General features: G+C 51.5%; 1 protein-coding gene across 1 annotated transcript in view; it reads right to left on the reverse strand.

The window, feature by feature from the left end:
* Window positions 1–21,521, reverse strand: part of PAG1 (phosphoprotein membrane anchor with glycosphingolipid microdomains 1) — a 42,296-nt gene extending 20,775 nt beyond the window's left edge. Inside the window, exon 1 of the mRNA XM_006754298.2 lies at window positions 21,216–21,521. The gene's annotated coding sequence lies outside the window, so the exon portion shown is untranslated. The remainder of the gene's footprint in view (window positions 1–21,215) is intronic.
* Window positions 21,522–21,812: the final 291 nt, after the last annotated feature.

Raw genomic sequence — 21,812 nt, forward strand, 5'->3', positions numbered from 1 at the left:
ATGGACACAGAACTTGGCTGGAGATTGTGGCTAGAGATCCTGGCAAGGCTGCTGATCAACTGAACGCTGTCTCCGTGTCATTCCTTCTTCGCCGACTCCGTCCACACCTTTGGGGACCCCTGGACCTGCTGGGGTCGGACCCCGGCACCCTCAGAGTCCCAGCACCCACGTGAGTGGGACATTTTATTGAGCGGATACTTGTTTTTGTGGGAAGAATGACGAAGAGATTCCCAAGCTGACTCTCAAAATACAAGTTTAGTTAATACTTTAAAGGTAAGGGAGATACGGAGGACACGAGATGAGCCCATCAGGTTAATGACTCAACCATAAGCCACGTGTGTCTGAAGGCTGACCACGCTCCGGAACGGACACAGCGCCTGGCCTCTGCGGCCGCTGCCCAAAGCCACTGCCATCTCCCGGGTGTTAGCCTGGCATGTCCTTCTGTGCAGGATCCCCGCCAGCCTCAGGGATCTGGCGTGCATGTCCCAGCCCTGGTGACCGGGCCCCAACCTGTGTTCCCCTGGCTTCCCCACATGCCTTCTCAGGCCGTCTCCAGCCCCTCGGAGACCCGACACAGCCCCCTCCCCTTCCCCTGCCCCCAGGTCTTCAGAGATGGTAAGAATTAGAAGAAACTCCTGTTTTCTCAGATGAGGTTGGATTGCACAGGGACATGACTATAGACAGCCGTGGGCAAACTACGGCCCGCGGGCCGGATCCGGCCCGTTTGAAATGAATAAAACTAAAAAAAAAAAAAAAAAAAGAGACCGTACCCTTTTATGTAATGATGTTTACTTTGGATTTATATTAGTTCACACAAACACTCCATCCATGCTTTTGTTCCGGCCCTCTGGTCCAGTTTAAGAACCCACTGTGGCCCTCGAGTCAAAAAGTTTGCCCACCCCTGCTGTAGACAGACCTCCACGGCTCCGCCTCCGGCTGCCCGAGGCCCCTGTGCCTCCACTGCGTTCTCCCAGGACCTGAGCAGGCCACTGCACACAGTTCTCACTCAAAGGCTTGGAACTGGAAACACTGAGAAAACCTAAGTGAGTGGATATTGTGTGTCCACTGCTCTTCTACCGGCCATGCTGCTTAATCCTCAGGCCATCTGTTTATGGATGAAGCTCACGGTCAAGTACATTGTCCAGGGCCACCAGCCACAGGTGTCCTGATGCTTCTCTCTCCAGCAAACTGCCTGGCCCCCATGGAGGGACGGGGCCAGCCCAGCGTGCCCATAACCCCCAGGTGCCCAGCCTGTGTGGGCCGCTCTCTCTCAGCCCATGTCCACTGTGGACCTTTTCCTCTAAGGCAGTGGTTTTCAACCTTCCTACTGCCGCGACCCTTTAATACAGTTCCTCATGTTGTGGTGACCCCCAACCATAAAATTATTTTCATTGATACTTCATAACTGTAATTTTGCTACTGTTATGAATCGTAATGTAAATATCTGATATGCAGGATGTATTTTCATTATCACAAATTGAACATAATTAAAGCATAGTGATTAATCACAAAAACAATATGTAATTATATATGTGTTTTCCGATGGTCTTAGGCGACCCCTGTGAAAGGGTCTTTCGGCCCCAAAGGGATCGCGACCCACAGGTTGAGAACCGCTGCTCTAAGGGATGCGAATGCTCAGAGCGCAGCCCCGTCGGGTCGGTCAGCTTGGCGGGAGCTAAGGGGTGTGGCGCTGTGTCCTGGGACAGGGGGGACAGCCCCTCCGGGAAGCAATGCTGGGCACTGCTTTCACATGGCTTCTTACTCGTGCAATTCAGCCCCTTGTTTTCACAACAGCGAAGACTTAACCCAGGACAAAACGAACTTGCTTCTTTGCTGAGAGGTTCAGAAATGTACCATCTGACGTGAATGCCTGTCAAATCCTCTACTCGTGGCTCACAATACAGCAAAGACCAGGTCTGTTTTAACACTCAGCTGGACTGCGGTCGGTGGCCGGTGTCTGTGGCACCCCAGTTCCTTTCCCAAGCTCCCCCCCCCACCACTGAGACGGCACATCCAGGGGGGCTCATTCTGGGAAAAGTGAACTTGGACTGTAGAGTGAGGTAGCGATTTAACCGTCCGAGAGGAACGCTAGTGAGCAAGCCCTGGTCTCACACCAGCGCCGAGGTGGCCAGTGCGCCGTAGGCCCCCAGCGCCGACGAACCACAGCCACCCGAGGGCTGCACGCTGGCCACTCTCTTTACCACGGTCGTCTTTACGTCTCATCTTTGCTGTGTTTTAAAAACATTAAGAATTCTTTATACTCTAAAAGCGACAAACAAAATGCTTTTCACTGGTTCCTAAAACTGGGATGGAAATTGTCAGAGAGCGAGGCCGCCTGTTACTGGGGACGGCCTGGGGCTGGGAGAGGCCAGGTGCCTGCTGGCTGGACGAAGTCAGAACCTGAATGTGCAAGCAGGTCCTCAGGCTCACCCTGGCCTTTCTGCTGGGAGGGGCGCCGACCACTCACGGGGGGCTCTCGGGGGGGACTCTCCAGCCTGCAGAGCGAGGTCTGGAAGGTGTGTTGGGCGTCCTCCTCTGAAAATCCATGGAAAAATATCCTCGGGCGAGGATTAACAACAACAACAAAAATGGGACATGGGAGCTCCAGGAAAGTTGGCCCAGGGAGTCAGGCGTGGGCACTGAGTGGCTCTGTTCGGAGAGCTGACCGTGACCTGGGAGTGACCTGGGAGTGGTGCCCCTGGAGGACGGGGTGTGTACTGCAGAGATGCAATAGGTGCACACCGTGGGAAACAGGCGGAAAACAACAGTGGGATTTGATCTTGAAAGTGTCACTTTAATTATTTCTCATGCCTCTGATACAGGAAAAATTCAAGAAAAATATACTTACAAAATGGAACAAGGACCAAAAATTAATTTACTAAAATCTCCCTTCAATTCACTGGATCAAATAATCTAAGCCCAGTGGCTCCATTCCAGCTTCTTGTGAGCCATTATTTATAATGGTTATGTGATTCCTCAACATTAATTGTAGAAAATTACATTATTATACCTTCATTTAACAAATGACCCAGTCTCTCCTACATTACTTTCCTCAGGCCTGTGCCCAAGCACTGGAAACCCTATTCACCTTCCTGGGACCCTGCCACAGCACCGTGTGTCAGGAACACGCCGGGCTGGGAACGTGGTCCGTCAGCAGTCCTGATGCACTGAGAGATGAGTAAGAGCCATCTCACACGTCCTGGAACATCCACTGATGTGTCCTTGATTCTGTCGCCAGGACCTATCTAGACACCAGGGAGGAAGGCTTCAGTCCCCCAGGATTTCAGTACAGTCTAGCTAATGCTCCCCGAAGACTGCACCCTACCACTGCGGTCATTCGAAAGGGCAGGTGTGGGGTGAAAGGTCAAGTCCCAATTTTCTTATTTCTCACAGAGCTGTCATCTGGCACCTTCCCCGCATTGGAGACTGGGGTGGCTCTCAGATGCGCTGAGGGGTGCCCTTCTCCCACAGCCAATGGGGACACTGTTCCCTCTGCACGTGGCTGACATGGTCCTGTTGTCATGAGTGAGGGGCTATCTATTTTTTTACAAATTTATTGATGAGATAGAGAGAAACATAAATTTGCCATTCCACCCATCTATACGCTCATTGGTTGATTCTTGTATGTGCCCTGACCGGGGATAGGACACACAACCTTGGCGTTATCAGGACCACGACTAGCCAGCTGAGCCAAGGTGCGACACTGCACTAAGCAGCAGCTGAGCCCACTGACTAACTAAGGTCGTAGGAAGGTGGCTGTTATGAAATACCAATATAAGAAACGGTCACGATCTGTTCCCTGGCATTTTTTGGTAAAACTGTTAGTGGCATTGTTCTGTTGTGTAGTACATAAAGCTGTGTGTGTCCGAGGGATAAGCTCAGAGATTTCAGTGCTTGGCAGGAGGTTTTTAAATCCTGACAAATTAGTTTGCTTTTTTTTAAAAAATAGCAACTAAACTGTACATACAAAAATCGTATTTTCTTCTCTCCTTCCTGCTCATATGCGGGGCTGGGAGCTCAAAGCTGTAATTATCCTTCAATTATAGCAATTACTGTAGTCTACATCTTTCTTCCTCTCGCTGCACCAGCCCCAATTACAAGTGTTTGATTTCGTACGTTTTGAAGAATCTTTCATAAAAGTCTTCATCATGACAACCTGGATGTTTCTTAGAATCAGGTTTTAACTTGTCAGTACGCCTTCCTGGACCTTCACGGCTCATTCCCGTGGGCTGGTCCTTCAGACGTACAAAGTTCTCCATGTACAGATTAGGCTTTAGAGGAAGATATGTTTTTCAAAAAAGCAGAGGAGGAGAAAGGGAGAAAGGAAGAAAGGCAGGGAAATAAAAGATTTCCCACTCAGTTGACCTTTGGGAGCCGACGTTCTGACTGCTCAGGGAACAATGAAAGAAGAATCCAGGTGACGTGAGGTGGGCGCAAGGGCTGAGATGATTAAAACCAAACCAACCTGCTCGGCTGGTGTGGCTCTGTGGTTGCGTTTCAGCCCATGAACCGGGTCACAGTTTGATTCCTGGTCAGGGTACATGCCCGGGTTGTGGGCTTTGGCCCCTTGAGGTTGGCTCTTCCACAAAATACCACGTGCAGGCACGCATGTACAGTGCGATTGAAACTTCGTGGCCCATGCGCAGAACTCGGTCTTTTGTGGAAGAGCCACACTCAAGGGGCCAAAGAGCCGCATGTGGCTCTCGAGCCGCCGTTTGCTGACCACTGAGCTAGGGCAACAAACATTCATTGAAGGACTGCCATGGGCCAGGCGGGCCCCACCCCCAGCCCCTGCTGGTTCCGTAGTCTCCTTGGCAATGACCTCTCAAACCCACGGGCGTCTTCTCTCTAGCTCCTGAGCATATCCAGTGTGTCCTCACCCTGCGTCGTTCATGCTGTGCATCTCCAGCTTCTCACACAGCTGGTTCCTCTTTGACTTTTTCTGTCCTGTTCAGACATCATGTTCCCAGAGAAGCTTTCACTGACCAACCACGCCCAAGCCCTCCTGTCCACGGCCACACCACCCTGAGCGTGTCCAGTCTCCTCGAAAGCCCTCCTGTCCATCCCCCACCCAGCCTCGATCCCAGGACCCCCTCTTCCTTTCCTGTTCTCACTACACGACAGTGTCTCAGTTAGTGGTCTTCGGGGTTTATGGTGGCACGAAGCCCTCCAGAATGTAACTTCTAGAATACAACCAAGTGAATGAATGCAATATTTTTGCAGTCTTACCAAGAGTAGTTATGAATACAGTGTTGTATTCTTTTTTAAAAATTTTAAATTGATTTTTAGAGAGAGAGGAATGGAGAGGGAGAGGGAAACATCTATCAGCTGCCTCCTGCATTCCCCTATAGGGGATTGAGCCCACAATCCCGGGCATGTGCCCTGATCAGGAAGTGAACCAGCAACCTTTTTGTTCCTGAGATAACGCACAACCAACTGAGCCACACTGGCCAGGGCATATAGTCTTGCATTATTTAAGGTTGAAACGATCATGTTAATTGATAATAAATGAGTATTCACATTGTAATTTTAACCTATACGCATGTGTTAGGGTTTTAATTAGACCCACAGAGCCAGCCACTTTGGGGAGAAAGCGCTGACCTCTGGCTGGCTTTCAGCTTCTGCCAGAGCTTCTCCATTTGCAAATCTTGCAAACCTGGCTGTTCCTCTGGGCTCCCAGCAGGAAGCAGCTAGAGATCACTGTCTGACTCTGCACTTCCCACCTTCTGCTGAGGTTTCTGTAGGTCACTTTATTGGCCGGGGGGTGGGAGTGGGGGTCTTAGCACCATGTTTGTCAGCATAGGGTCCTCGGTTCACATGGAAAAGGCTGGGGGTGTCCCGCACCCGTCACTCCATGCACGTCTGCCTGGGACAGGTGTTATTGCACAGAGCAGCCGCTTAGCGCTGGAGGATTGAGTGCAGCCTGGGCACTTGGTCAGTAATCTGACCCTGGCATTGTCATCACCCGGTACCAACAGTGCTGGCTGCACAGGCAGCTGTGATGTCTTGGGGACAAATCTGATGGACTGACAGACGGGATCGACAGTTGGACACAACCTCTGTTTCCAGCACTTCCAGCCATGCTGACACCACACTCCGTCGGCCTCCCGGTGTGTGCCTGTCTGAGCGTCCGTGGCCCCAGTATCCCAGGGACCCATCCAGTGTGTGAAAGGATAGCTGATATCACCGTCAAAATCCGCTGCCTTCGTGTCATGTGAGACACACATAGTTTAGTGCTTGGCCCAAAAAAGGCACCCAACACATAATTAGTGCCTTCTTTGCTTTCGTGCAATTGTAAATATGTGTGTGTGTGTTTTAAATTGATTTTAGAGAGAGGAAGGGAGAGGGAGAAATAGAAATATCAATGATGTGGAGAGAAAATCAGATAGGCTGCCTCCTGCACACCCCCTACTGGAGATGGAGTCCACAACCGGGGCATGTGCCCTTGACCAGAATCAAACCGTGACCTCCTGGTTCATTGGTCGATGCTCAACCATTGAGCCACACCAGCAGGGCCCTTGCTGTTTGAATAAAAACTTACTTTACTCAAACTTAAAGAAGAGTCTGCACCTTTTAAAAACTCAGTGTAGCTGAAGCATTCGCATGCACAGCGAATACCTGGTTACTTCTCGTTAGCCCATTTGAGCTGTGCTGACTGTGAATGGTGAGATGCCACCCGTCTCAGCATCAGAATCAGCTTCAGATGCCGGGCGGGAGCCCATGACGTACGGTGTTCTGTGAGACGGCAGGTCTTGCTTTAACCAAATCCAGTATATATAAATCTGTATTTATAAAAGAGTGGTATTGTGAAATAATAGAAGTGTTTTATGAAAAATGCTATTTTAAAAGATGATTAATTCAAATTTATTTAAAATGTATTCAATTTCAAGTAAAAGTCTAGTTGAAATTTCCAGAAACCTAGGTAACGCACACAGTTGGCTGTAGACAGACACAAAACCAACTCAGAACCAACAAGTATTTCTCAGCAATGACCATCCAAGGCTGTTTAAACTCTCAGGTTGGGGCAAAGGGCAAGTGTGTGGTGGTGACCAGGGCGAGGCCCCCGAGCCCACTCAGGACGCTCAGCGAGAACGGGGCACAGACCCGGGGCTGTGTGACACAGGAGGGGCGCCCACTGTGACACCTTCTCCCCAAACATGTGAACCTGGACGGATTCTGCCTCTAGATGTAACCACGGGCTTCATCTAACCTCTGCCCCTTGGCCTGCCCAGGCCCGTGAGCTCTGTTAGGGCCGTGGGGCTTGTGTGTGTGTCTGTGTGTCTGTCTGGACAGAGAAGAAACAGCAGAGCCCGTTTTCTGTCCATCTGCGCCCCAACGAGCCATCATCATGCCCCACGTGAGGAATGGGTGACAGGCCGAGGTGGGGACCACGCATCTGAGAAGACACCCAGGGCTCCCCTCTTCCTGATGCGGTAACGGGATTTTTGTTCTCGGGGTCAGTGTAGGCCTTTTCTTACACCGCAGCACATTTCCTTGCTGGCGTCTTCTTTACACCCTGGGGGGCCTGACCCCGTTTGCATCTGCTGCCCAGCCTCTACTCTGAGGCTGAAGGGCATGTCCAGCTGCCACCTGCCCCTCCTCCAGGGCGGCGCTAGGCCTTGGCCTCCGGGAGCACGGGCGGACACGCCCTCTTCCCTGCACAGAGGCCTCCTCCAGGGCCCTGCTCTGTGTGGATGGGGCCCCTTTACTAACTGCACGAGGTCACATCCCAGGTCCTCCCATGTGTCTCCCTCTCAGCCCCGCTCCCCACCCTCTAATCCGACACCCCAGCCTCGAGGATCACTTTCAAACCCACTGTCAGGTAGTCCTTACCTCTGCACCCGAGGCAGCCCCTCGTCCAATCCCCAGCATCTCCTGTCTTGGCGCCCTATTCACATGCTGCCCTCTGATCCCCTCTTCCTGCCCCAGCCGGATGGGTCTTCTCAAAACAGTCTGATCACACCCCGCCCTCTGCTTACGACCCTCTCATGGTTTCCCACGACTGGAAGGACACAGGAAGTGAGGTCAGATAAAGCAGGGGCTGCTTCCTGCAAGGTCTCCCTCATCCCCGCCTCATCCCACTCACTTCCTCCTCTCAGGGACCTCTCCCCCTCGCTGGTCCTGCCCCCACCGACCAGGGGCATTCCCAGCCCAGGGCCGGGCTCAGGGTAGTGTGTTTCTCTCTCCCACACCTCATCCCTCCTATGTCCACGTGGTGTGAAGGCTTGACTCACAGTCCATCCCTACGAGACTTTATGGAAACCGAGCATGACACCACACCGGAGCTGGAAGCCAGCAACACTCCACTCTGCCATCGGCGGGATCCGGACGCTGCCATGGTCAGTGTGAGGTCTGAGGTCCGATTTAAAGGAGGGCCCATCTGCACTCTTTGTCCCTACAAAAGCCCATTAACTATAAATCATCACAGAACCGTTTCAGTTGTCTAGCGTAACACCATTTAATCGCTTTATGAACTTCCAAGCTCAAAGTTATGCAAAACTAAAATAGCACAAAATGCGGATGAATACGGACGTAAAAGCGTACACTATGTCAGTCTGACTCAGTCCTTTGATGGCAGACGAGAGACACTGATCACAGCGCACTAAACCCACGGCAGAGGCGCCCGGCTCAGTCTGAGCGCCTGGGACGGACCCTCTCTGTGGTTCGTCACCCACATCCGCGGACCTTCTACCCACTCATCCACACCCTGGGGAGCCTTCTCCATGTCCCTCACCCATGGCTCACACCACCTGTTATTATTACCGTATTTTTGTGTAAGACTTCCGAGTTTATCAAACATGCTCACAGCTTTTACTTTCTGAGTAGCCGCACAATCACGTGAAAAATTTAAGGCAGGGTTCTCCTGTTTTTTTTTTTTGTTTCATTTTGAATTTTTACTGGTGTTTTACAAATGAGAAACACGAGGCGGGAGAGATGAAGTGGCTGCCTGAGACCCAGCCTAACCCAGGAAACGCCTGCTACTCTAGATCTTACATCTGTCCTCCCTACACAGCATGTTAGAAAGATGTGGTTCCACACGCAGTGAGGGCCTCGCCCATAAGCCAGGAAGGCGGAGCCCACCGCGGCCATGGTCAAGGCTCCACCACCGGGCCTGGCGGGGAATGCACACCCCCACCTGGGCACCACCCACAGGCAAAGAGTTTCTCTTTCTGAAGAAACACCACATTTCTCGTTTTCCTCTAAAGACACGACCTGCCCACTCTGTCTTCTGATTTTTCTTACTCCAGCTGCAGAGAGCCAGAGCAGAAAGCGGCGAGAAGTGATCGCCACGCGGCGTGCTGGTTGTGGGGACAGCGCAGGTGGGACTGTGGCAACTACCATCCTCACCCACCAGTTCTCTGACAAGACGTGGCATCGTCTACACGAAACAAAGTTCTAAGGCCTGAGAAGGTGAGGGGTCGGGGCCCATTGGTCAGCCAGCCTGTGAGAACGCGTGTGAACGCTTCACTTGTGTGACACGGAACTGGTACTTACAGTTAATAATCACCTAGAGCGTGAGGGATGAGAGGGGTTATGCTCACTGAGTGTGCAGATTGGTTTCATTTGAACAGGGTTTCCAACCGCGTTTAAAACGTGCTCAACATAAAATGTGCAATATACTTTGCAGAAACAATATTAAAAATCCTAGAATGTCTAGGGATCTTTGAGCTCTTGTCCAACACGCTCATGCTTCATTTTTATTTGTTAAAAAAAAATCCTGGCAGTCATATATGTTGCAAGGATAAAACGCTCTTATCTCGGGCCCAGAAACATGTATACAACGTCTAGTGTGGCAAACAATGTAGGAAAGTATGGGATTCCCCCCGAAAGACGTCAGGTATAAACAGAGTCATCCCATTGGAAAAGCAAGCCCAGATGGCCCACCAGTCTCAACAGAACCGCTCCCCCTGCCAACACGCCCGCCTGCCGCCGAAAGCTCTCCGCGCACAGACTCGCCCGTCTGCAGCACTGGCCACCATATGCTCAGACCGGGCTGGGGACGTTTCCCGGGCCCATAAAACGTCACTTTAAACACAAACGCCGAGCGCTCGCAGAAAGGGGCTCTTCAGGGAGGGGGGACCGCACGTGCGTGCTGGAGTGAACTAGGCGGTGATCACAGATGCGACCGCGGGCTTTGGACACACAGCGCGGCCGTCGGCAGGCCGGGCTGTGATCCGCCGCCTGGAACCTTTTCACTCACAGCCCTGTTTCTTTCTGGAACCTACATTCTGAGATCCGGTATTTGTGTGGTTGTTAATAAACAACGTGATGACGGCAAATGGGATGGAACTGCCCTGTAGTTCCACGTAACTTTGTGTTATTCCCGATGAAATCAGCACCGAGGCTTACAGCGTTTCAGTAGCTACCGCCCGCCCTTCTCCCCCTGCCCCTCAAGAGGGAGAAAGCGGCAGCGACGAGGACGAGGACGGAGCCACAGGTCTCCGTCACTGCTCCAGGAGGCCTTTCTGTGCTCATGACGGGACTGCGGGATAATGGAGAGTCGGGGCTGAAAGCTACCTGTAGGCAGGTGGCCTCAGTTTTGGGGGCCTTGGGGCTTCACAGGCTGGGGTGGGACGCAGAGCCCCGTGACCACCTGAGGTCCCTTAAGGAGCTTCGAGGTTCACAGCTGTAGGAAGTGGTCACCATCTCTGATACACGTTTGCCAGGTTTCTGTACCACACATCCTCGAATGACCTTTGATGTTCTATTTATTTCAAAGAAGGGAGATTTCTTTGGACTCACTTCACACCACCAATTAGAGGTATTTTAGCTGCCAGAAAAAGAAATCTCCATTGAACCCAACTTATGGGCTCCAAGAGCAATTTATGGATTAACCTGGAACTATATGGGGCTTTGGCGGGTTTGGTGAAAATACTTATAACACGAGAGTGAAAGAAATCAATACAGATTTATTAAGGCTTTCATTAGGTTTAAAATTGGTTCTGCCCTATTGGAAAGGCCTTTCGTATTTGTGGAGTTGCAATATTGTCCTTTCTGGTCTCCGGACCTGTTTTGAGCTGACCCTTCACACTAATTAAGCGGTCTCTCTCCTGGGTGGCCGTGAAGGTGGCTGGCTCCCTGCCACACCCTGTCAGCCCGCCAGGCGACGGGCCTGGATTCTGTGCCCAGGCGCGCGGGCACCCTGCTCCCAGAATCCTCTGCCGCAGGGAAAGAATGTGAGCAGCACTTGGGGGACCATCTGATGCTCTGTAAAGGCAGGCAACTAAGGACTGTGGCTGCACATCTGATTTCTAACGGGAGGAAAACCAAGTGTTTTTACTTACTGACCACCACTATTTGCCAGGTCCTTCTTTAACCTGGAGCCTCACGTGGAAAAATCAAGTTACCCTTTGCTTACTCTTCCTAAAGTCGTTGTGAGGTCCAGTTAGGTGTGAAGGGTCATGCCCTTGTAACCTCGCTCCTCGCAACGCGTCCCTGCATGCCCGGCAGCAGGAGATGCCGTGTCTCTGCCCTGAGTCCTCTGCTGGCGTCATGACTCACTGTCTTGGGGACTGTTGTGGAAGCAACAAGGTGTCTACCCTGAACCGTGGCCACAGCTGGGGCCGCTCCCGCTCTCACTCTTGGCACCAGACCAGCCTGCTGGACGAGGAACATTGGGCCAGGTGTCCTCACTGTCCCCTCGCTGACTGCCAGCTGACCACAGACACACACGCGAGGCTGCCTGAGCCACAGGTTCGGGGCTGGGCCAGCCCACCCCCAAACCCACAGCATCGGGAGCGACGGCATGGCTGTTGTTTTAAGCTGTTAAGCGGTGGGTGGGGTGGTTTGTTAGGCGGCCAAAGCTACCTGATACAAAGGCATATTCCTTCACTTACTGGGGCGGTGGGAGAGAGCAGCGGCCTGCCCAAGGTCACGCGGCTTGAGCGGCAAAGCCGCCAGGCTGTGGCGGCTGCCTGTGTGCCCATGCTGGTGGTCGCCACAGTACCGACCACTTTTGACAGAAATGAAAAGGTTGCGTGCGGTGCTCCCGAGCGCTCTGCTGGGTGTGGCATATCTCCTACATTCAGGAAACTTACAATTTCCATTTTGCTTTTCACTAAGGAAACGGAAATTTGATTGTTTTGCTTATGTGACTGCTTTCACCTAAAAATGTGAAAAATGCATTTTTATTTTCTACCTTTGAAACCTTCCTCAATGTCCCAAACAGAAGTAGAGCTTCCCTCGTATAGGTGGACGGCAAAAATAACCAGTTATCCCTCCTTCCCTTACCCTGTGTATGTGACTTCTCTGTACCCTGTGTCCAGACAGGAAGTCTAGTTCCCCACCCTGGAGTCTAGGCTGGGCTTTCGACTTGCTCTGGCCCCAAGGTGTGGCAGGAGGCGGGTGAGCCAGTTCTGAGCTGAGCCTCAGGCCTGCGCCCTTCCTCTGCTTCCCTGGGTCACCCTAGCTCCCCATGTGCATTGCGAGGCCAGCCCGGTGAAGGGTGGAGACAGCTCCATCAGCGGCCGTCCCAGCGGGAGCCCCAGCCAGGTGAGAGCCCAGCCAAGATCAGCAACACCAAATCCCTGTCGAGCTTTGTGGCACGTGGAGGCCTGGTTGACATCAGAGGGAACGCCCAGAGGAGTGCAGCCTAAATTGCCAATTACAAAGTCACAAGCTAAATAAATGGTCATATTAGACCACCAAGCTTGTCAGGGAGCAAAAGATAATGGATACAGCCCTGGCCAGCGTTCTCAGAGGTGAGAACATCTGCCCACACATAAAAGGGTTGCAGGTTCAACCTAGCCCCAGTTCAGGTGCATGTGGGAGGCAACCATCAATGTGTCTCTCTCACCTCTCTCTCTCTCTCTCTCTCCCCAGTGGAGGGCGTGCAAGAGGCAGCGATTGACCTCTCTCTCTCTCTCTCTCTCTCTCTCTCTCTTCTTCCCCCCCCCCCCCCCCCCCCGCCATTCTCTTTAAAAATCAATGGAAAAAGTATGCTTGGGTGAGGATTAACCAAAACAACTGTTCTGGCATTTTTGGAGTAGTATGCATATTTGCTGAGTGTTTATTGAATGAATGAATAAATTATTAAATATCCAATTACAGTGAGATAGAATTGCCCTGACAGACCAGAACTCTGGCTTTTATGCTGAAGTGAATACCTTCTATCTTTCCTGGCTGAGACGTGATGTTAACACAGGGCTGATGCTTACCAGGTGTGCTCCATAGATGTGCGCTCCCACTGATCTTGTGCATGAACTAAAATATCCCCCAAACTCCCCGGGAAGAAGCCAAAGCAAACACCAGGGCACCGAGGCACGCAGGAGACCGTCCCGAAATCTCTTCAAAATCAAAAGTCTCCTGGCATTTGTGGGGTGGAGATTTAGGGTAAGGGACAGGCTTTTTCTTTCTTAATATTGGCGAACTTCGTTCACTTTGAAAGTCAGCCCTCCTTAACTGGCCCATAGCCACTCAAGCCACCCATCTCAGAGTGGGAGGATCCTGCCACAGAGGACTGCCCGGGCGTTCCCGCCATCAGCCAGGCTGCCAGGTCTCAGCCAGCCGCACAGCAGGAGCCCCCGGGGAGGTTTAAAAAACGCCTCCAGAGATGGGCTTCATCAGTTTGGGTACAACCTGCACATGGGGACTTTTAAAAGTCCTCGGAGAGACTTCATGGAATAGTCAAACTTGAGAACCACCATCGAGTGGTTATTATTGAGGCTAACGTTCGGGCAGCCCTAAGGCAGGGCTTCTTTTTTCTATGCTTCTAAGCAAAACACAGCATCCAGATACCACAGCTGGGAAATACAAGAAATATAAACATAATCCAGAAAATAACTTCTTATAATGAACAATGGCTGGCTCAAAAGGAATCAAAGAAGACACCTGAAACTCATTAAATTTTGCATGTCAATAGTAATTAAAAAATAAAACAAAAAAATTTTAAAAGGAATTAAGAAATAATGATCAGATGAGTAACTTTCTTTTTTTTTTTTTTAAATATATTTTATTGATTTTTACAGAGAGGAAGGGAGAGAGATAGAGAGTCGGAAACATTGATGAGAGAGAAACATCAATCAGCTGCCTCCTGCACATCTCCCACTGGGGATGTGCCCGCAACCCTGGTACATGCCCTTGACCGGAATCGAACCTGGGACCTTTCAATCCGCAGGCCGACACTCTATCCACTGAGCCAAACCGGTTTCGGCGATGAGTAACTTTCTGATGATTAACTCAGGAAGCATACTATGAACATGGGATGGGGTCTTAAATGTCACGAAAATCTTAATCAAAATTAGATGTTCAAAATTTTACTGTCCTAAGTTAAAATTCCACTGAACACTATAAATTATATTAAATAAAAATTCAAATTAAATTGCATTTAAGTGTAAAATCTAAAAGCATATTAACCTAACACCTGTTTGAAAATGTACCTTATATGAACAATAACACCATCACAAATTAAGGAATAATTTAATATTTTAATATGATTTTGTGTTCAGATTCAGTGTGGATAATTTAAAAAATTATGGTCTTGTCTTCATGCATAAATGACTCTCACATGTCAACACTATTATTTTCAGGGACTATTCTTTTTTGGCAGAGTCAAAACGAACGCTCTTATGCTATAAACTATGTAATCACGTAAAATGCTTTCGTGCCAAGAATTCATCTTCAATGAGTTCCATAGCTGCAATCACAAACAGACCTCCCACGCATATTGGGAGAGTCAGAATTTTCCAAACCACAGAGTCCCCGAGGGAAAAATGTGGTTTGACCTCGATTTCACAGAAATGGAACATGAAGCTTGCGGAGGTTCAACAGGTCAAGCAGAGCTCCCGACATCGATGGCCTGGGAACGGAGCCCGGGCCTCCGTGCCTGCGGCCCCGCCCCTCTGGATGGGCACGAGGAGGGTGGGGGGAGGGAGGACAGGGACATGGGCTGGTGCACCTGCCAGGCTCTGCCAACCTCTGCTACAGATGGCTGTGTTCACAGGTGACTTTGGCATCAGGAGAAATCATTATCACTGTCTACTCCAATTCTTACTCCAAAACAGGCTGGAATCCATTTAATACTTTAGTTATAAATACAGTTACTGTGTTTTTTCTTGTCTCATATCAACTTTTACATTAACGTGGCACCTTTGTTAGAATTTATGACCCAATATTGGTACATTTGTTATTCAGATTTCAATTAATTCAGATTTCCTTCATTTTTGCCTGATGTCCTTGTTTTGGGTTGTTTCAGGAAGGCATTCAGGGCACCAGATCACATATAGTTCAGACTGTGTGTGTGTGTGTGTGTGTGTGTGTGTGTGTGTGAGAGAGAGAGAGAGTGTGAGAGAGAGATAGAGAGAGAGAGAGAGAGAGAGAGAGAGAGAGAGAAAATATAAATATCTCTTTTTTTTCCAGGCAATGAAAGGGAAAAATCCTATAAATTACTGTTCTCATATTCTCTAATATAAAACAAAAGGGCCTATGTGAATTAAGTGATCTGGAATTTTAATTATGAGTAAAACACTGTGGAGAAGAGGAAGGTTAGGTTTTTAAAAACTGACATTTGGAGGGACCTAGAAACATGGCCTCTGATGTGTGGATTAACAAGCACAGCATGGGGCAGAGCTGTGTGAGAATTCAGGGTAGTTGAAGGCGGTGACCACAGAACTACAGCAATGCAGAAGAAAGAAGTAATATTGTGCAATTTGTCATCATTTATTTTAGGGGAGTCAGCATTTTTAAAATCCATAGAAATGTAGAGTTTTCTTGCCAATCCTATATAATAAAAGGATGATATGCAAATTGTCCCTAATGGTGGAACGACTCGTTGCTATGATGTGCACTGACCACCACGGGCAGCCCCTGCGTTGAGCGTCTGACCCCTGGTGGTCAGTGCATTCCCACTGGGGGAGTGCTGCTCAGCCACAAGCTGGGCTGACAGCTGCGAGTGCAGCTGGTGGGTGGTGGGAGCCTCTCCTGCCTCCTCAGCAGCATTAAGGATGTCCAACATCCCCTGGGGGCTCCCGGACTGCCAGAGACGTGGATGTCCGACTGCAGCTTAGGCTCCCTATGGGGAGCGGGCCTAAGCCATCAATCAGACATCCCCCGAGGGTTCCTGGGCTGCCAGAGGGATGTCTGACTGCCAGCTTAGGCCTGTTCCTCTGGGGAGTGGGCCTAAGCTGGCAGTGGACATCCCCCAAGGGCTCCTGTATTGTGAGAGGGTGCAGGCCAGGCTGAGGGACCACGCCCCCCCACCGCCCCGCCCCCCGCAGTGCAGAAATTTTTGTGCTCTGGGCCTCTAGTATTTGTATAAAACATTTTTCTAACGAGACTGACTCCTCTTACCCTGAAATGAATTGTTAGATCACAACAGAGAATGTTGAAGCACTGCCTTCCCTCACAGGCGTGCCAACGCCTGACTGCATGCCGCTGCACTGTAAATAGGGAAATTCAAACGCGAAAACGTTCTCCAAGTTGCCAAACACAGTTCCCAGGCATCTCCTTGCTGGTGAAAGTGAAAGCTAATTCATGAGCAGCGCTGTGCACACACCAAGTAGCTTTGCGGAAGGACGTCCATTCATATGTTTCTTTGCCCTGAGTTCACACCCACAGAAACCCTTCCCTGGACCTCCCCTGACGTTTCACTGAAGATATTGGATGGAGCTGAAGGTCCCAACGCAGCGCACCGGTGCCCGTACCCCACCACCGGCCCCGGGTGGGCTCCCTCCGTCTCTTTGTCCGACTGCCCTCCCCTGGGACATTTCTCCCTGCCACCAGGAAGCCGACATCTGCATCTGGCTTTGGGGAGTCACAGGAACACTTTGAGAAACCTGCCATAAGCAAACCCATGTCTCCCAACACGCCTGGCCATAGTGAACCCTCTGTCCTCCTGTGGGGGCCTGTGGGAGCTGCACCACGAACACCCGAGTACCCTGTGTGCTGGCTAAGGGCGCCGAAGGCAGCTGTGTCCACCCCAGCAGGGGAGGGAGCTCGGCACACGTGCATCTCATGGATGCACGGCCTCAGACCTTCACAGGATCAGGAAGGGAGGTCCAGGGCCCGCCACTGAAAAGGGTGTTGGAAAGGGCCAGCAACCTCCCCGGCCCCTGAGAGCTGTGGGTGCCCCACACAGGCATGCAATGCAGCACAGCTCACCCTGCGGCCTGGGCTGCAGTACATAGGCCCGTGGGCAGGCGCATGGAGCCCCGACCTGACTCTGGCGCAGACGATCTGTGCCTGTGCGTCCACCCGCGCCGCCTGGGGCCCTCGCCCCAGAGCCCCCTCTGAGCGGCTGAGTTCTCGCCCAGGGCTCAGGCAGCGTTCACCCTGAAGTCAGTGCCGCCTCAGGGTCCGCCAATTGGAACGGCGGTGGCGGCCACTACTTCCCCATCGCTACACGTTGCTCTCATAACAGACACAGATGGCACGTGACACTCGCTCCCCCCTCCCAGACGCCAGGCATGATGGCTACAAGGATATGTGCCCAGATGTGAGAGGTACACGCCGCGCTTCTGGGCGCACTGTGGCCACGCGCTGTGGGAGCCAGGATGTCAGCAGCACGTGCTAAGGACTGGGCAGTGCACAGTGGTCACTGTGGTTCCAGCAGAAAGGAACAAGGCAGGACAGGGGCTGGCAGTCACTGCAAACTCACCAGGCCTCCGGAGCCCTGGTGGGAGTGACCAACACGCCCAGCTCCCCGTCCCGCTCACCGGCCCTTAACTTGGTTGTTAAAAATAATCAAATAAAAACTGCTTTAAAGCCAGACCAGATAAATGAACAAAATAGATTGAAACAAAGCAGTGGTTCTCAACCTTCCTAATGCCGCGACCCTTTAATACAGTTCCTCATGTTGTGGTGACCCCCAACCATAAAATTATTTTCGTTGCTACTTCATAACTGTAATGTTGCTACTGTTATGAATCGTAATGTAAATATCTGATATGCAGGATGTCTTTTCAGGGGACGCGACCCACTGGTTGAGAACCACTGAGAGGGAAAGGTTCGGGAACACCTTGGTTAATTTTCCTTTGTGTGTGTGTGTGTGTTTACTTGAAAATATCATCATGTAAATAGACTTTAAACATTTTCAGAAGGTTGTACAAGTACATCCTTAAGAAGTTGTCCAACACGTGGTGCAAGACTGAGCGGCGGACACACAGCGCAGCAGGTCTGACTCGACTGGCACCGTGACGCAGCAATGACCCCCTCCGGGCAGGAGACACGGCTGACAGGTGTGCAGTGGCCTGTGGCCCACTGTACCTGAAAACAGTACACATGAATAATTCTTGTAAAAACATGCAGGCAGGCCTTCTGAACGCAGCGGAGACTGACACACCCCTGAGCTTAGGGAGCGAGGCCTGGAGCAAGGCTGGGCTGGCGCACCTGCTCCGCAGTCCTGCCTCCCTCGCCCACTCACTGTGAGCGTGGGGCCTGCGGCCTGGCAGCAGCCTTTTCTGCTCCACTAAGCAACACCCATGCGTGCACGTGCACATCCATGCACAGGAGCCCCCAGGCACCTGGAGCCCTGTCTGCAGTTCCTGCACTGGGAGGCAGGGTGAAGGCCAGCCTTGGTCTCCACTCCTGCTGGGGCAGTTTCCGGGCCAAGCAGTCTCTGAGCCTTCCTGCCCCACTGGCTGCCTTTCATGTGCTAACCACCTGGGCGTGGCACCTCCCACAGTGCGGGCCTCACCTAAAGGCAGAGCCTGGCTGGGAGTTTATATAGTATTTCTTTCTTTTCTTTATTGATTAAGGTATTACATATGTGTCCTTAACCCCCCATTGCCCCCTGACCCCTCCCACCCATGCCCTCACCCCCCTGTTGTCTGTGTCCATTGGTTAGGCTTATATGCATGCATACAAGTCCTTTGGTTGATCTCTCCCCCTTACCCCCACCCTCCCCTGCCTTCCCTCTGAGGTTTGACTGTCTGATCGATGCTTCTCTGTCTCTGGATCTGTTTGTGTTCATCAGTTTATGTTGTTCATTATATTCCACAAATGAGTGAGATCATGTGATATTCATCTTTTTCTGACTGGCTTATTTTGCTTAGCATAATACTCTCCAGGTACCTCCAAGCTGCCTCAAGGGAAAGAAATCCTCCTTTTTCACTGATGCATAATATTCCATGGTGTAAATGTAACACAGCTTTTTTATCCACTCATCTACTGAGGGTACTTGGGTTCTTATCAGATCTTAGCTATTATAAATTGTGCTGCTATGAACATAGGGCTGCATACATTCTTTTCTGATCGGTGTTTCAGGGTTCCTAGGATATATTTCTAGATGTGCGATCACTGGGTCAAATGGCAATTCGATTTTTTATGGAAACAGCCTAAGTGCCCATCAGCAGATGACTGGATTAGAAAACTGTAGTACATCTACACAATGGAATACTATGCTGCTGTAAAAACGATGGAATTCTTAGCATTTGCAATAGCATGGATGGACCTGGAGAGCATTATATAGTACTAGAGGTCTGGTGCATGAAATTCATGCAAGTGTGTGTGGGGGGGTGTCCTTCAGCCCGGCCTGCACCCTCTCCAATCTGGGACACGCTGGGGGTAGTCTGACTGCTGGTTTAGGCCTGATTCCACAGGCAGTCGGACATCCCTCTCACAATCCGGGACTGCTGGCTCCAAACCACTCTCCTGCCTGCCTGCCTGATTGCCCCTAACCGCTCCCCTGCCAGCCTGATTGATGCCTAACTCCTCCCCTGCTGGCCCTATCGCCCCCAACTTCCCTTCCCTACTGCCCTGATCACCCCGAACTGCCCTCCCCTGCCTGCCTGATCACCCCCAACTGCCCTTCCCTGCTGGCCTGATCACCCACAACTGCCCTCCCCTGCCAGCCATCTTGTGGCAGCCATCTTGTGATGACGTCACACGTGACGCCACCTAGGCTTTTTATTATATAGGTCGAATTCTCATCACTGAAGGATTAAAGCAGGCACACTGCTACCTTGCAGACTTTTCGCAGGTTACACAGTGTAATGCAATGTGAAGAAAATGTCTCTTCAAGGAAATTGTTTCCCCAAATCGGGACCCGCGTCTACAGAATGAGAAGCTGGTAAAGGGTCTTTTTCAAACCCTCTCAGCCGGCACACAGCTGCGGCGTCTGCGCCTCTCCCTGCTCTGCTCTGGCCCATGCTGAGTGTACAGAGCTGCCAGCCCCATCAGCAAACAATGTCCCCTCTGTCAGAACAGAGAAGGAGCCAGCCGCATGGCAAAACCCCCTCCGACGTCCTCCCTCTCCCCCCAGGAAAGGACAGCCAGGCTGGGAAGGACCCCCATCTGAACTCCCTTCCAGCAAGCAAGGGGCCCAGTCATGGCAACGGTAAGTCAACTGCCAATCAGGGAAAGTTGACAAGTTTCCTTTCTTTTAAACTGGAGCATATATTTCTGCGTGTGTGTGTGTGCTCGCACAAGCGTGTGTCCGGATAGCTTTATCAGGAGGAAGGAGGCGTTTCATCAGATATAATTCAGGGCTGAGCAAAAGCAGCTTTTAGCTCCAGACGGAGCGGCCCCAGGGGACGTCACAGAAATGACACAGCAATTTGTGCGAGGATATTGGCAGCTAATTCAGGATTGCTGGAGCTGACTCCGAATCCAGCTGCTTCTGTCCAGCCTGTATTCCCGCTGAGCTCATGATTCATAAAGGAAGCGCCTGCAGTTACTGCTCCAGACGTACCGTGTGACGCTCTCAGGCTTCTCTTTGTGCATCTGCCTGTCTGTCGTCTGACACACACACCCCCACACACCCCCTCCCCCCAAAAGAGGCATTAAAATATGATTTTCCAAACCATACACTGCACAGAGCAACTGTTAGTGACCGACGAAAGGTTTTCCTTAAAGAAGAGCACGGATGGCTCACGTCTGTCAGGTTCGCACGTCTTATTGGTGTCAAGCACCAGGGTGTGCGATTCCCCCCTTGTGACGCGACTACGGTCTGCATTCTATCTTAACCTCTGGAGGGAGTCGCCGACTCTTGGCTCATAAAAGACGAAGTGCTAGTTTTGTAGTCAGACCACACTGGCGTTTGTTTGCATGGATGTCTAAGAAACATCCCCGCTCCTTTTCCCACACAGGGTAAGCCCAGCCAGCGAGCGCCCAGATTCTAACGGGCTCTCCTGGTAACAGGGCCGCCCGCCGGGCCAGCCGCTCTGTGTTCCTCCTCTCTCCCCCCACCGGGCTCCTTGCAGACTAAACAACGGGCCTTTGTGCGTCCCCCTGCGACCGGCCAACTCTAACGGCGTGCCTGGTACAAGGGTGGTGTTTACCTTGGAGAAAACTGTCCTTGCAACCCTTCCCAGCGCTGGCAGTGCCGTGGCTCTGAAATGCTGCGAGCTCCCTCCTCTTTGCTGCCTGCAACCGAAGAGGGAGAGAGAGTGAGGGGGAGGCAGTGGCTAGGGAAGGGGACGACTCTTGTCCTGTTCACGGTAAATCCATGCCAATGCTGGGCTTTCTATTCCTTCCTGCGAAGCGAGGAAAAGCTAACGAGAGGGGGGTGCAAGTCAAAAGTCTTTTCCAAAACAACAGCCACGTCGTCTCCTCAAATACACACCCGCCACTCGCTCCCTCCACGTCTCCTAGCTCCAGGGCAGAAGCCTCTGTGCTCCTGTGGTAACATCGCACTCAAGTCACTTACCTGAGTCTGGACAGGAGGCTTTATGCTTTGGGGGAAGGCGAGCTGTGCTTTCGGCAAAATGTCTTATTAAAAGGCGCGTGTCGGTGCAGCATGAGCAGTGGCACCCGAGGGACACGCAGACCTCTTAGTCCGGAGTCGTTCCTCCACGCTCCCACCGAGGACACGGGAAGAGGCGACAGGTGGAGGCACCAGGGATGCCTCCTTCACTGCCCTCCCGGCTCGTCGGGCC

Source organism: Myotis davidii, unplaced genomic scaffold, assembly GCF_000327345.1.
Source record: "Myotis davidii unplaced genomic scaffold, ASM32734v1 scaffold452, whole genome shotgun sequence".
Classification (NCBI taxonomy): Eukaryota; Metazoa; Chordata; class Mammalia; order Chiroptera; family Vespertilionidae; genus Myotis; species Myotis davidii.